The 15,433-nt window shown below is 45.4% G+C and overlaps 1 protein-coding gene across 1 annotated transcript in view; it reads right to left on the bottom strand.

Annotated features, from left to right (window-relative positions):
- The window catches only part of bloc1s1 (biogenesis of lysosomal organelles complex-1, subunit 1), a 91,890-nt gene that overhangs the window by 36,120 nt on the left and 40,337 nt on the right, over window positions 1-15,433 (bottom strand). The window lies entirely within an intron of this gene.

Genomic DNA, 15,433 nt, shown 5'->3' with positions numbered 1-15,433 from the left:
TAAATGGATAGAACATAGCAGAAAAAAAACAAATGTCACTTTGACACAAACATCAGCCAGGTTGGCGTATGAGGTAGAGACACCCAGGAGAAAGGGGAAAAATACTTTGGGAGATTTAATAGAGGTGTTCAAAATCAAGAGGGGTTTTGATGGAGTAAATAAGGAGAAACTATTTCCACTGGCACGGGGGTCGGCAACCAGAGGACACAGATTTAAGGTAATTGGCAAAAGAACCAGAGGGGAGATAAGATCTTTTTTATAATGCAGTGAGTGGTTATGATGCGGAATGCACAGCCTGAAAGGGTGGTGGAAGCAAATTCAAATTGTAATTCTCAAAAGGGAACGGAAATATACTTGAAATGGAAATGGATGAAGAGCAGGGGAGTAGGACTAATTGGATAGCTCTTTCAAAGAGCCTGCGCAGGCACGATGGGTCGAATGGCCTCCTTCTGTGCTGTATGATTCTATGATTATTACAGACTGATATTTACACCAGAAAGAGACTGCCACGAGTCAAAATTCTATCTGAAACTACTTGTGTGCTGCTTAGACATCGATTCACACAAGGTGGGATGGAGACGGGTCACTGGGGTGGCACTTCCAAATGCTCAAAGTTGTATGTTTGATTTTTTTTTAAAAAGAGAAGGCTGCAAACAGTCACAGAGAGACAAACTGAACTGGTGGTGGTCGTGCCAACCTCTGAATTCTTAATTGGCATGAGGCGGAAGTCCTTTAAATCGTGGGAGTTGGGAAGTGGTTATTTTACTGGGCTAGTAATCCAGTGGCCTGGACTAATAAGTCAGAGAACACTAGTTCAAATCCCACCATGGCAGATCGAGAATTTGAATTCAGTTTAAAAAAAATCTGGGAATAAAAAAACTGGCATCAGTAAAAAAAGTGACCGTGAAGCTGTCGGATTGTTGTAAAAAAAAAATCGTGCGAGAGAGAACTTGGGGGGGGGGGGGGGGGGAGACTCAACGAGAGAAAGAATTTAGGAAGGGAAAAAGCAAAAGAACGGAAATGATGAATTTAAAACTGCAGAGCGTTCTATTTGAAAACTTCTTAAATTAAATATTTTTGGTCACTTGTGCACACCAGCTGTTTAGAGATACAAGCCCTCCCGGTCTGACTGCAGAATATGAGGTAGAAACAAAATTGAACAATGAACTCTGCCCAAGAGCATGCACAGAATGTTTCCATTCAAAGATTCTCAACACCATTTCTGCAGTTGGCTGTAAAGCATGCCAAACCAATTATTCTGCTTCAAGCTACAGAAATAAGCCATTTCTATCTATAAAATACACACACACAAACACATCCATGTGCACATTTGGATATTCGAAACATTTCCCGTCAGCAACTGGCAAAACTACACATGAAATAAGAGTTAACAAACTGACTGAAAAAGATTAGACTTGTATTTTCTTGAATACTATTGAACCCTGAGCATTACAGTCATGCAAGAAACTAAAATAGACAAATTCTCTAGTTGAAACCCAAATATAGATTTGGATCATCAAAAGCTGAGTTTTAAGCAGATTATCCTAAAGTTTCTAAAAGGGAAGTCAGATACCAAAAGTCTTCTTTTGAATAAAAGTTCATTTTTCCTCCATTGCATCTCATGAATGTAGATGCATTTTTGACTGAGATTCTTAGGCTTTTTGATGATGAATTTCATCAACAGTAAAGCAAACATGACAATCCCAAAACCTTCCTTGCCTCTGTCCCATCCTAACACAGATATTCAAATGTAAGGAATCTTACAACACCAGGTTATAGTCCAACTGTTTTATTTGAAAATCACAAGCTTTCGGAGGCTTTCTCCTTCGTCAGGTGAAGCCTCCGAAAGCTTGTGATTATTATTTAATGATGTTTAGCTACATCATTAAATAAAAATACATTTAAAACAGAAATAGTTTCCTAGAAGTAAAGGGAATTAGGGGTTACGGGGAGCGGGCAGGAAATTGGACATGAATTTAGATTTGAGGTTAGGATCAGATCAGCCATGATCTTATTGAATGGCGGAGCAGGCTCGAGGGGCCGATTGGCCTACTCCTGCTCCTATTTCTTATGTTCTTATGTTTAACCTGGTGTTGTAAGATTCCTTACATTTGTCAACCCCAGTCCATCACCGGCATCTCCACATCATGACAGATATTCAAGTTAAGCTCGAAAGGCGAAATTCACTTAAATAATATGTTGGCAAATTCAGATTCTCCCCTAGAAATATTGCTTACAGTTATAGCCACTGTTGCCCACTAAAAGTACTCCAGCAATATTACTCATCATTATGAGTCGCCAAGTAATTACAAGATACATCTATTTTTAAACTTCCTTCCTGAAACAAAAGTAAGAACAAAGGTTCGAGTCTACATCTGGACAGGCAGATAAAGCAGTTGACTCTAGATAAATGGGTCTCCATCCAAGTGTAATTTCGGTTGCCTTGAAAAGAAACAGGATTCTTTTTGTTGGCGACAACAGATATTCAAACTTCAGTTCTACACAGGAAAGTTTGCAAGTTTGAATGCAGAGTGCTGTTTGTTCCTTTAACCCTTACAGCACCAGACACACAAATCACCTTTAAAATGGAACTTTTCAAGGTGAAGGACGTTAGTCCTAAGAAATCCCTTCCACATTTTGCAACCACTCTGGTTAGGTGTACAGTGGTTTGGATGCAAGGTAAAGCAATGAGGAAAGAACTCCCTCTGACACCAGTGTGACATTTCTATTTTCCACACCATCCATGCGCTACTTCATTTTTTTCTTACTAATTTTTCTTCTCCTCTACTGATGGAGTAGACTCCTAGTTGGGGAATTGATCTACAGGTGCCAATCGCTCTCCAGTACCTCATCCAAGTGGCTATTATTCATCTGTGAACTGCAACAGTGAGAGTTGATGGGCTACCTGGCCGTAGGGACAGCAGAGCTGATCCTGATCCAGAACAAGGAAAGATGCATAATTGTCCTTCTAAGGCACAGCGCAAGGTAGGTGCCAGTGCTAAAGGACAATGTTCTAACTCACTGCACCACCAAATTCTCCTTCCGGAAGACCCGGAGTGAGGCATCATTAAACCTGGGTGCAGCCTTTCCGCTGGGCTGCTCCATGCTGTAATTTTGGCTGTTTGCTGCAGGAGCAGCATTGGAGGACTGCCCCTTTAAATAGAGCTCCTCCAGCTGACAGCCTGTGATGCGGGTGCGCAGTCCGCCCACTGTGCAGGTTTCCAACGGGAAACCCGGAAGCCAAGGTAAGTGGCTTCAATTTACTCGCGATCGTGTGGGGAACCCACCGATTTTACTGGGCAGGTTACCCACGCGCCCAGTCGACCCCATGCTGCCAACCCGCCTCCTTGGTAATATCGGGGTCAATGACTTCAACAGCAGGGCTGTGAGGTACAGCAGGCAATATGGTTGCCTCCAGAGCTGCCGAGAATAAAACAAGGCAGGTTTTACTGATGCCTCTGGCTCAGTCCCTCATACCAGCCAGTGATGAGCTTTTCCCAAGACTGGGCAGCCTGGGCCTTCTCCAGCCACTGGGAAGGTCCGGTGGGCAGAAATCAAACAAACTTCCAACTGCTTTGTCTGTTGCATGAGTACTGTGAAATCAGCCTGCAAATTGCATACAGTGCATTCCATAGCACCAGGAGCCTCTATGTGCTCCTGAATTTTTGAATCATCGACAGCTACAGGTGAGGTGCCTGAAGATTGGAGGGTAGCAAATGTTGTGCCTTTGTTTAAGAAGGGCGGCAGGGAAAAGCCTGGGAACTACAGACCGGTGAGCCTGACATCTGCAGTGGGTAAGTTGTTAGAGGGTATTCTGAGGGACAGGATCTACAGGCATTTGGAGAGGCAGGGACTGATTAGGAACAGTCAGCATGGTTTTGTGAGAGGAAAATCATGTCTCACGAATTTGATTGAGTTTTTTGAAGGGGTAACCAAGAAGATAGATGAGGGCTGTGCAGTAGACGTGGTCTACATGGACTTCAGCAAAGCCTTTGACAAGGTACCGCATGGTAGGTTGTTACATAAGGTTAAATCTCATGGGATCCAAGGTGAGGTAGCCAATTGGATACAAAATTGGCTTGACGACAGAAGACAGAGGGTGGTTGTAGAGGGTTGTTTTTCAAACTGGAGGCCTGTGTCCAGCGGTGTGCCTCAGGGATCGGTGCTGGGTCCGCTGTTATTTGTTATTTATATTAATGATTTGGATGAGAATTTAGGAGGCATGGTTAGTAAGTTTGCAGATGACACCAAGATTGGTGGCATTGTGGACAGTGAAGAAGGTTATCTAGGATTGCAGCGGGACCTTGATAAATTGGGCCAGTGGGCCGATGAATGGCAGATGGAGTTTAATTTAGATAAATGTGAGGTGATGCATTTTGGTAGATCGAATCGGGCCAGGACCTACTCCGTTAATGGTAGGGCGTTGGGGAGAGTTATAGAACAAAGAGATCTAGGAGGACAGGTTCATAGCTCCTTGAAAGTGGAGTCACAGGTGGATAGGGTGGTGAAGAAGGCATTCGGCATGCTTGGTTTCATTGGTCAGAACATTGAATGCAGGAGTTGGGATGTCTTGTTGAAGTTGTACAGGGCATTGGTGAGGCCACACTTGGAATACTGTGTACAGTTCTGGTCACCCTATTATAGAAAGGATATTATTAAACTAGAAAGAGTGCAGAATTTAAATTCAATTAATTAATTAAATTCAATTAATTAAATAAAAATCTGGAATTAAAATACCAGTATCAGTAATGATGGCCATGAAACTACCGGATTGTCGTAAAAACCCATCTGGTTCACTAATGTCCTTTAGGGAAGGAAGCCTGCCGCCCTTACCCGGTCTGGCCAAAATGTGACTCCAGACCCACAGCAATGTGGTTGATTCTTAATTGCCCTCTGAAATGGCCTAGCAAGCCACTCAGTTGTAAAATCTCGCTACGAAAAGTCATAATAAGAATAAAACCGGACGGACCACCCGGCATCGGACCACTAGGCACCGGACACGACAACGGCAAAACACCAAGCCCAGTCGACCCTGCAAGGTCCTCCTTACTAACATCTGGGGACTTGTGCCAAAATTGGGAGAGCTGTCCCACAGACTAGTCAAGCAACAGCCTGACATAGCCATACTCACAGAATCATATCTTTCAGCCAACGTCCCAGACTCTTCCATCACCATCCCTGGGTATGTCCTGTCCCACCGGCAGGACAGACCCACCAGAGGTGGCGGTACAGTGATATACAGTCAGGAGGGAGTGGCCCTGGGAGTCCTCAACATTGACTCTGGACCCCATGAAATCTCATGGCATCAGGTCAAACATGGGCAAGGAAACCTCCTGCTGATTACCACCTACCGTCCTCCCTCAGCTGATGAATCAGTCCTCCTCCATGTTGAACACCACTTGGAGGAAGCACTGAGGGTAGCAAGGGCACAAAATGTACTCTGGGTGGGGGACTTCAATGTCCATCACCAAGAGTGGCTCGGTAGCATCACTACTGACCGAGCTGGCCGAGTCCTGAAGGACATAGCTGCTAGACTGGGCCTGCGGCAGGTGGTGAGCGAACCAACACGAGGGAAAAACTTACTTGACCTCGTCCTCACCAATCTACCTGTCGCAAATGCATCTGTCCATGACAGTATTGGTAGGAGTGACCACCGCACAGTCCTCGTGGAGATGAAATCCCGTCTTCGCACTGAGGACACCATCCAACGTGTTGTGTGGCACTACCACCGTGCTAAATGGGATAGATTCAGAACAGATCTAGCAGCTCAAAACTGGGCATCCATGAGGCGCTGTGGGCCATCAGCAGCAGCAGAATTGTATTCCAGCACAATCTGTAACCTCATGGCCCGGCATATTCCTCACTCTACCATTACCAACAAGCCAGGGGATCAACCCTGGTTCAATGAGGAGTGTAGAAGAGCATGCCAGGAGCAACACCAGGCGTACCGAAAAATGAGGTGCCAACCTGGTGAAGCTACAACTCAGGACTACATGCATGCTAAACAGCGGAAGCAACATGCTATAGACAGAGCTAAGCGATTCCACAACCAACGGATCAGATCAAAGCTCTGCAGTCCTGCCACATCCAGTCGTGAATGGTGGTGGACAATTAAACAACTAACGGGAGGAGGAGGCTCTGCAAACATCCCCATTCTCAATGATGGCGGAGTCCAGCACGTGAGTGCAAAAGACAAGGCTGAAGCGTTTGCAACCATCTTCAGCCAGAAGTGCCGAGTGGATAATCCATCTCAGCCTCCTCCCGATATCCCCACCATCACGGAAGCCAGTCTTCGGCCAATTCGATTCACTCCACGTGATATCAAGAAACGGCTGAGTGCACTGGATACAGCAAAGGCTATGGGCCCCGACAACATCCCAGCTGTAGTGCTGAAGACTTGTGCTCCAGAACTAGCTGCGCCTCCAGCCAAGCTGTTCCAGTACAGCTACAACACTGGCATCCACCCGACAATGTGGAAAATTGCCCAGGTATGTCCTGTCCACAAAAAGCAGGACAAATCCAATCCGGCCAATTACCGCCCCATCAGTCTACTCTCAATCATCAGCAAAGTGATGGAAGGTGTCGTCGACAGTGCTATCAAGCGGCACTTACTCACCAATAACCTGCTCACTGATGCTCAGTTTGGGTTCCGCCAGGACCACTCGGCTCCAGACCTCATTACAGCCTTGGTCCAAACATGGACAAAAGAGCTGAATTCCAGATGTGAGGTGAGAGTGACTGCCCTTGACATCAAGGCAGCATTTGACCGAGTGTGGCACCAAGGAGCCCTAGTAAAATTGAAGTCAATGGGAATCAGGGGGAAAACTCTCCAGTGGCTGGAGTCATACCTAGCACAAAGGAAGATGGTAGTGGTTGTTGGAGGCCAATCATCTCAGCCCCAGGGCATTGCTGCAGGAGTTCCTCAGGGCAGTGTCCTAGGCCCAACCATCTTCAGCTGCTTCATCAATGACCTTCCCTCCATCATAAGGTCAGAAATGGGGATGTTCGCTGATGACTGCACAGTGTTCAGTTCCATTCGCAACCCCTCAGATAATGAAGCAGTCCGAGCCCGCATGCAGCAAGACCTGGACAACATCCAGGCTTGGGCTCATAAGTGGCAAGTAACATTCGCGCCAGATAAGTGGCAGGCAATGACCATCTCCAACAAGAGAGAGTCTAACCACCTCCCCTTGACATTCAACGGCATTACCATTGCCGAATCCCCCACCATCAACATCCTGGGAGTCACCATTGACCAGAAACTTAACTGGACCAGCCATATAAATACTGTGGCTACGAGAGCAGGTCAGAGGCTGGGTATTCTGCGGCGAGTGACTCACCTCCTGACTCCCCAAAGCCTTTCCACCATCTACAAGGCACAAGTCAGGAGTGTGATGGAATACTCTCCACTTGCCTGGATGAGTGCAGCTCCAACAACACACAAGAAGCTCGACACCATCCAAGATAAAGCAGCCTGCTTGATTGGCACCCCATCCAACACCCTAAACATTCACTCCCTTCTCCACCGGCGCACTGTGGCTGCAGTGTGCACCATCCACAGGATGCATTGCAGCAACTCGCCAAGGCTTCTTCGACAGCACCTCCCAAACCCGCGACCTCTACCACCTAGAAGGACAAGGGCAGCAGGCGCATGGGAACAACACCACCTGCACGTTCCCCTCCAAGTCACACACCATCCCGACTTGGAAATATATCGCCGTTCCTTCATTGTCGCTGGGTCAAAATCCTGGAACTCCCTTCCTAACAGCACTGTGGGAGAACCGTCACCACACGGACTGCAGCGGTTCAAGAAGGCGGCTCACCACCACCTTCTCGAGGGCAATTAGGGATGGGCAATAAATGCCGGCCTTGCCAGCGACGCCCACATCCCGTGAACGAATAACAAAAAAAAAAAAAATTTACTTGGATGCTACCGGGACTTGATGGTTTGACTTATAGGGAGAGGCTAGATAGACTGGGACTTTTTTCCCTGGAGAGTAGGAGGTTAAGGGGTGATCTTATAGAAGTCTATAAAATAATGAGGGGCATAGATAAGGTAGATAGTCAAAATCTTTTCCCAAAGGTAGGGGAGTCTATAACGAGGGGACATAGATTTAAGGTGAGAGGGGAGAGATACAAAAGGGTCCAGAGGAGCAATTTTTTCACTCAAAGGGTGGCGAGTGTCTGGAACGAGCTACCAGAGGCAGTAGTAGAGGCGGGTACAATTTTGTCTTTTAAAAAGCATTTGGACAGTTACATGGGTAAGATGGGTATAGAGGGATATGGGCCAAGTGCAGGCAATTGGGACTAGCTTAGTGGTATAAACTGGGCGACATGGACATGTTGGGCCGAAGGGCCTGTTTCCATGTTGTAACTTCTATGATTCTATGAATTGCTTCGACTTGAGGAGGTCCTGTAATATAAAGGGGGGCTTTAGATCTAAAAGAGCACCAGGTTGATGGTTAAAATATTATTTACAGCATTGGAAAACTTACTGCAAAAATTTCACCCCACCCTTTCCCAAATTATTGAAGCTTTCATCATTCATCACAGAGGCCATTGTCAGCACACTGCCTCATTTTACAACTCAATTCAGGAATCAAATGATTAAATTAGGATTAGGGACTGTACAGATATTGTAAATTGCTTATTTTTGTGCATGTACTTTGATCAAAGTATAAAATCTGAGCAAACTAGTTCTGTATTTATCAAGATGCAACTGAATGGCTTACAATAAGTACCAGATGTTAGTTCATTACAGACACATGGTACAAGTAATTATAGCAGGAGCGCAAAGGTTCCATATACAGGGCGAAAAACACAGGGCAGATTCTAAAAAAAAACACATCATTCAGGCTATTATTAAAGAGGTGGAATCCATTGGTACATAAATTAAAACAAAAGGTTTGTTTTTTTAAAAATATTGTAAACATTATCACGTCATAGAATAAAACTTATATGAAAAATCATAGAAAGTATTGCTGCATTAGGAAAAACTACAGGGAAAGGTCCAGCAGGCAGAAGTGAAATTTCATAGTGATTTGTAAATTTGCAAAGTGCAACTTTCAAATAACTGCACAACCAACGGATCAGATCAAAGCTCTGCAGTCCTGCCACATCCAGTCATGAATGGTGGTGAACAATTAAACAACGAACTGGAGGAGGAGGCTCTGTAAACATCCCCATCCTCAATGATGGCAAAGTCCAGCACGTGAGTGCAAAAGACAAGGCTGACGTGTTTGCAACCATCTTCAGCCAGAAGTGCCGAATGGATGATCCATCTCAGCCACCTCTCGATATCCCCACCATCACAGAAGCCAGTCTTCAGCCAATTCGATTCACTCCAAGTGATATCGAGAAACGGATGAGTGCACTGGATACAACAAAGGCTATGGATCCAGACAACATCCCGGCTGTAGTGCTGAAGACTTGTGCTCCAGAACTAGCCGCGCCTCTAGCCAAACTGTTCCAGTACAGCTACGACACTGGCATCTACCCGACAATGTGGAAAATTGCCCAGGCATGTTCTGGCCACAAAGAGCAGGACAAATCCAATCCAGCCAATTATCACCCCATCAGTCTACTCTCAAACATCAGCAAAGTGATGGAAGGTTTTGTCGACAGTGCTATCAAGCGGCACTTACTCACCAACAACTGCTCACCGATGCTCAGTTTGGGTTCCGCCAGGAACACAGACCTCATTACAGCCTTGGTCCAAACATGGACAAAAGAGCTGAATTCCAGAGGTGAGGTGAGAGTGACTACCCTTGACATCAAGGCAGCATTTGATCGAGTGTGGCACCAAGGAGCCCTAGTAAAATTGAAATCAATGGGAATCAGGGGGAAAACTCTCCAATGGCTGGAGTCATACCGAGCACAAATGAAGATGGTAGTGGTTGTTGGAGGCCAATCATCTCAGCCCCAGGAGTTCCTCAGGGCAGTGTCCTAGGCCCAACCATCTTCACCTGCTTCATCAATGACCTTCCCTCCATCATAAGGTTAGAAATGGGGATGTTCGCTGATGATTGTACAGTGTTCAGTTCCGTTCGCAACCCCTCAGATAATGAAGCAGTCCGTGCCCACATGCAGCAAGACCTGGACAACATCCAGGCTTGGGCTCATAAGTGGCAAGTAACATTCGTGCCAGACAAGTGCCAGGCAATGACCATCTCCAACAAGAGAAAGTCTAACCACCTTCCCTTGACATTCAACGGCATTACCATTGCCGAATCCCCCACCATCAACATCCTGGGGGTCACCATTGACCAGAAACTTAACTGGACCAGCCATATAAATACTGTGGCTACAAGAGCAGGTCAGAGGCTGGGTATTCTGCGGCGAGTGACTCACCTCCTGACTCCCCAAAGCCTTTCCACCATCTACAAGGCACAAGTCAGGAGTGTGATGGAATACTCTCCACTTACCTGGATGAGTGCAGCTCCAACAACACTCAAGCAGCTCAACACCATCCAGGACAAAACAGCCCGCTTGATTGGCACCCCATCCACCACCGGCGCACCCTGGCTGCAGTGTGTACCATCCACAGGATGCACTGCAGCAACTCACTAAGACATCTTCGACAGCACCTTCCAAACCCACGACCTCTACCACGTCGAAGGACAAGGGCAGCAGGCACATGGGAACAACACCACCTGCACGTTCTCCTCCAAGTCACACACCATCCCGACTTGGAAATATATCAGCCGTTCCTTCATCGTTGCTGGGTCAAAATCCTGGAACTCCCTACCTAACAGCACTGTGGGAGAACCTTCACCACACGGACTGCAGTGGTTCAAGAAGGCGGCTCACCACCACCTTCTCAAGGGCAATTAGGGATGGGCAATAAATGCTGGCCTTGCCAGCGACACCCACATCCCATGAACGAATAAAAAAAAATTTCCTTGAGCGAGGAGAAATACAGAAAAGCTAGTCTGCACGCTGCAAGGGATCCTCTCCCCACAGTGACTATGCCTAACAGGCACTGGGCTGGGTCCTCGGGGACTGGGAGATTAGTCATGGTTATTGTCGTCACCCAGACTGCAGTCCAGAATTACCAAATGCAGGGTCATGAGCAGAATATATGCAAAGTGCTGCCCTTCCAGCAATAGCTCCTCCTGCAATCATCAAGTGCAGAGAGGTGACATTTATTTTTTGGTCTTTCCGCAAAGAAAGCCCTCTTCTCCTTTGAGATTAGATTGTCCTGTATAAGAAGGAAAGCACTGGAAGAATAAAAGTGCAAAATTCAATTCCACAGATGATAGCAAAATTTTTTTTTAAATCACTGGTGCAATTGCAATGCACCTTCCAGTTAAACACCAATAGGGTTTTGAGAGTTGTGAGCGTTCAGCACTGAGCAATACCGCCTGATCGTTCCACTCTCAAATTGGGGAAAAGCAGAGCTCTATACACGAGCTCTTTAATGGATGTGCAGTGCCTGCCTGCCATCTCTTTTCTAACAACAACAATAACAACTTGCATTTATATAGCGCCTTTAACGCAATAAAACATCCCAAGGCATGTCACAAAACTGGACACTGAGCCACATAAGGAGATATTAGGACAAGCTTGGTCAAAGAGGTAGGTTGTAAGGAGCATCTTAACAGGAGAGAGGTGTGGAGAGGTTTAGGGAGGGAATTCCAGAGCTTAGGGCCGAGGCAGCTGAAGGCATGGCCACCAATGATAGAGCGATTAAAATCGGGGATGTGCAAGAGGCCAGAATTGGAGGAGCGCAGAGATCTCGGAGGGTTGTAGGGCTGGAGGAGGTTACAGAGATAGGGAGGGGCGAGGCCAGGGAGGGATTTGAAAACAAGAATAAGAATTTTAAAAATTGGGGCATTACTGGATCGGGAGCCAATATAGGTCAATGTTGGCATGACTAATTGTAGTCCAGCAGACTATCTGGGTTCTTTTGAAACTCCGCCTGTTGATTCTAAACCTGATGTAAAATGCCACATTGATGCGGGTTCATTTACAGTTACACTGCAATATGCTGGGCCTTCAGTGGAAATATAATCAATACAAACAGCAATAAAAGTAACAGGAGGTGCTGTGCATCTTCTAAATAAAGCGGAAAAAGATTCAAGAGTCATAAAAATTTGTACTAGTTTTACAGATGGGTGAGAGGTAGCAAATTTATCTAATAAACAATTTTCTGCTCCTAAAAGGAGTACAGTTTAAGCAGCTAAATTTAATCTCACTTGCAATCAAAATTGGCCTTAGATTTTGTTGCAGATGTCAAGGTTATCCATCTGGAAGAAGGAAATCCTCCCAAAGATTTCCACCTCAGAATTTTCAGTTGAACAAAAATTACAGGAATCGCTATTTTTCCATTACTTTGTAAGGAGAACCTGTCTGACGTCACTTGATAGCTCAGTGGGTAGATTCAGTGACTTGATGAGGTACCAAGTCATACAGATCAAGGTGGTCCCAGATTTGATTCCCAGTCTGTGTCGAGTCAGCTGGTCTCTGCCAGGACAGTCGGGGTGCTAAAATTGGGACAAATCATCCAGAATGCTGATCATTATCCAGTGACATTGTCAGAAGTGCACATCAGAAGAGGAGAGTTTCAGGCTTGGCTGTGATCTAACGAACCCTCTCCCCTACCCCCCACCCCCAACAAGGTCAAATAGTCTGCTTACACGCAGCATCAAGGCCAACAGATGAAGAATTATTACTTTGTCATCAACAATACATAAATATCCTAGTGGGTTTTGTGATCATTGCAGCCTTTCCCAGGGTTGCCAAGGATGCAAGTTTCAAGATAACCCAGTGCCATTCTGGAACAGTACCAAAGGAGACATGCCAAGTTTGTTTTGCCTATCGCACATCTGCAACAATCATTTAGGTTGAATAACATGTAGCTGTCCAACCAAACAGAGAAGAGTAAATTAGGAACGATGTGTTGCACAACTTCAGGGAAGAAGAAGCCTGCTTGTATTTTTAGATCAGTGTGCCCTGCCGCCATCCTACAAACACTAATTCATGAACAACGTAACCCCTCAGGTAGAGTTGGCTGTAAATGGTAACTCTCATGCCATTCAAAAATCCATCTTTGAATCAGGTTACATGATGGGAATCATCACTGAAGTAACTGAACACAGCTACACTAATGAGCTCTTCTGATGGCTCAGTTGGTAAATTTGCAATTGCCGCTTGTGGAATTGTACAACAGGAAGAGTCACTGGCTTCAGGAGAGGAGTGGAGAAAAATGGAGGGGGTGCGGGGGGGGAATCTTACATTAATGGTTTTGCTTTCCATTTATATGCTGCTGTACAACGGATGGCAAGATAGACTGAATGCATTTTTTAAAAATTAAGTTACCATGGGCAATATCCATGTTGAAATAAATTTGGAATTTTTGAATTTCCTCCTACTGCTGTGTAAAAAATCTGACTTGTCAGATACATGAAAACTTTCCTCTCTGAAACACTTCCAATACTGTGATAAGACATATGCTTAATGTTATCATTTGTACTGCCTTCTGTGGATAGTTTCCACTATTGAGCATGGTGTGTGACATCATTCAATATTGCGCCTTGAAAATTGATTTGATCAATTGGTAATCCTTATGGATGTTCAAATGGGGCACTTCTATAGCAATCTTGCATCTATCGCAGAAAGGAAAGCCTGAAAAACATGTAAGTCTACTGAATCATGTTACAATGACTGCGCCATAGAAATAAGGCCTAAATGGCACACCCAGTCCCTGGGAGAAACACTTCTTCTTTTAAAGCATTGTGTACTGCGTTCCTTGCAGTTTTGTTGTTTGTAGTCGACATTCCACTCCCATTACCCATCTCAGACAAAGGCCAACATAAACCAACATGAATGAACTGGGTGGAAGCAGGCTGTCGGAGAATACCCTTCCGACTTCCAGTATGCTACTTACACTTCCCACAAAAAAAAATCAAGTCACAACTAGTGAAGTTTAAACGATGACCCCATTTCAATAAGAAAAATGTTTCAGATTCAAAGACATAAAAACAAAACATTCAAGATATTTTAGGCTTTATTAATTTATTATTTTGCTTGGCATGATACTTCATGTAGAGATGATTTGCTTCATTTGTTTTTATGGATGAACAGTCCAAAACTGGAATATAAATCACATGAGAGTCACAGAAGCCCCTTGTGAAATATGCTTAGCATCTGCACCTCAGAACCTACAGTGATCTTTTCCCATTTATTTTAAGATATGGTCTTGGGATTAACAAAGTTTGTTCAGCTGTATACTTTCAAGCTAAAGCACAGCAGAGAAATCGTTTTTGTTTTGCTATTAGCTGTAGTCATGTACTGTATTGTAATTTATTAATATTTATATTTACGTTCTAAAATTCCCACCTCCGATATTCTGCCCTCCTTTCCTGAAGGCGGTGTCTCTTGCTGGGCAGGAACATTTTACCAGTTCTTGACACCCAGGTACAGTTGTGGGCAAAGTCAAACGGTGCAGGGGCAGGGCAAAAGGTACAAAAGTGGTGAGGTGGTGGAGGGAGGGAGGTGCGCACCACTTCTTAAATTCCACTTCAACCACTGTTGCTGGGATACAATTCTACAGTTGCCTACAGCTCTCCAGTAATCTCACACAAATGTCCATTCTTCACACGTTGAGTCAAAACAATGAGTGTCATAAGACCACTGTCAATGTCTCATAGCTAAGCCCGATCTTGTTCTCACCCATACTACTGCACACTTTCCAGCAGTAGTCACTAGATAGTAAGAACCCTGGCTGTATTTTTTAAACCCACCTGTAGTGCCCCCTCTGAGATTAGCAGACTCAGCACAGACCCAGGGCATTAAACCTTTGCACATCCTGGTCTGTGTGGCACAATACACAAGGCAGTGTGTTGGGGTGCTCGGGGAAGGAGATCGGCTTCTTGCATCTTATTTTAAAATTTTAAGAAAGGGTAGATCAATACAAGGATACCACGGGTTTGCTATGTCCCCGTTGATTAGGAAGGTTTTTCCAAGGAACATCAGCTCCAACGCCAGGATAACCTTTTACTATTTGTCTTCCACAAAGATAGCTGAATGGTTTAATGTCCAGTTCGGTACCACGGTTACAACCACAGGGAAGTCTATCGTCAATTTGTCTGACCACACCCTTCAACCAGACGAAATCGAGGTTCTCAGCCGAAGGCTCAATTTCTGCCCCACCACCAAAATGGACCCCATCGGTCTCGCGGCAGACACAGAGGAATTCATCAGGAGAATGAGACTCCGGGAATTCTTCCACAAATCCCAAGATTTCAGCAGCGAGCCCAATGAGACAATCAACGATCCGGAACAGCAGACAGAGGGATCCGCGGTACAGCAACCAAAGAAGAAAGAGTCAAACTGGACTTCTCCGGAGGGTCGCTGCCCTCAGCTGGACATGTATGCTCAAGCTGTCAGGAAATGCGTCAATGCCGGATTCATCAGCCGCACTCACAAGACA

The sequence above is a fragment of the Heptranchias perlo genome, chromosome X, assembly GCF_035084215.1.
Source record: "Heptranchias perlo isolate sHepPer1 chromosome X, sHepPer1.hap1, whole genome shotgun sequence".
Classification (NCBI taxonomy): domain Eukaryota; kingdom Metazoa; phylum Chordata; class Chondrichthyes; order Hexanchiformes; family Hexanchidae; genus Heptranchias; species Heptranchias perlo.
This window is presented reverse-complemented; position numbering and strand designations above follow the sequence as displayed.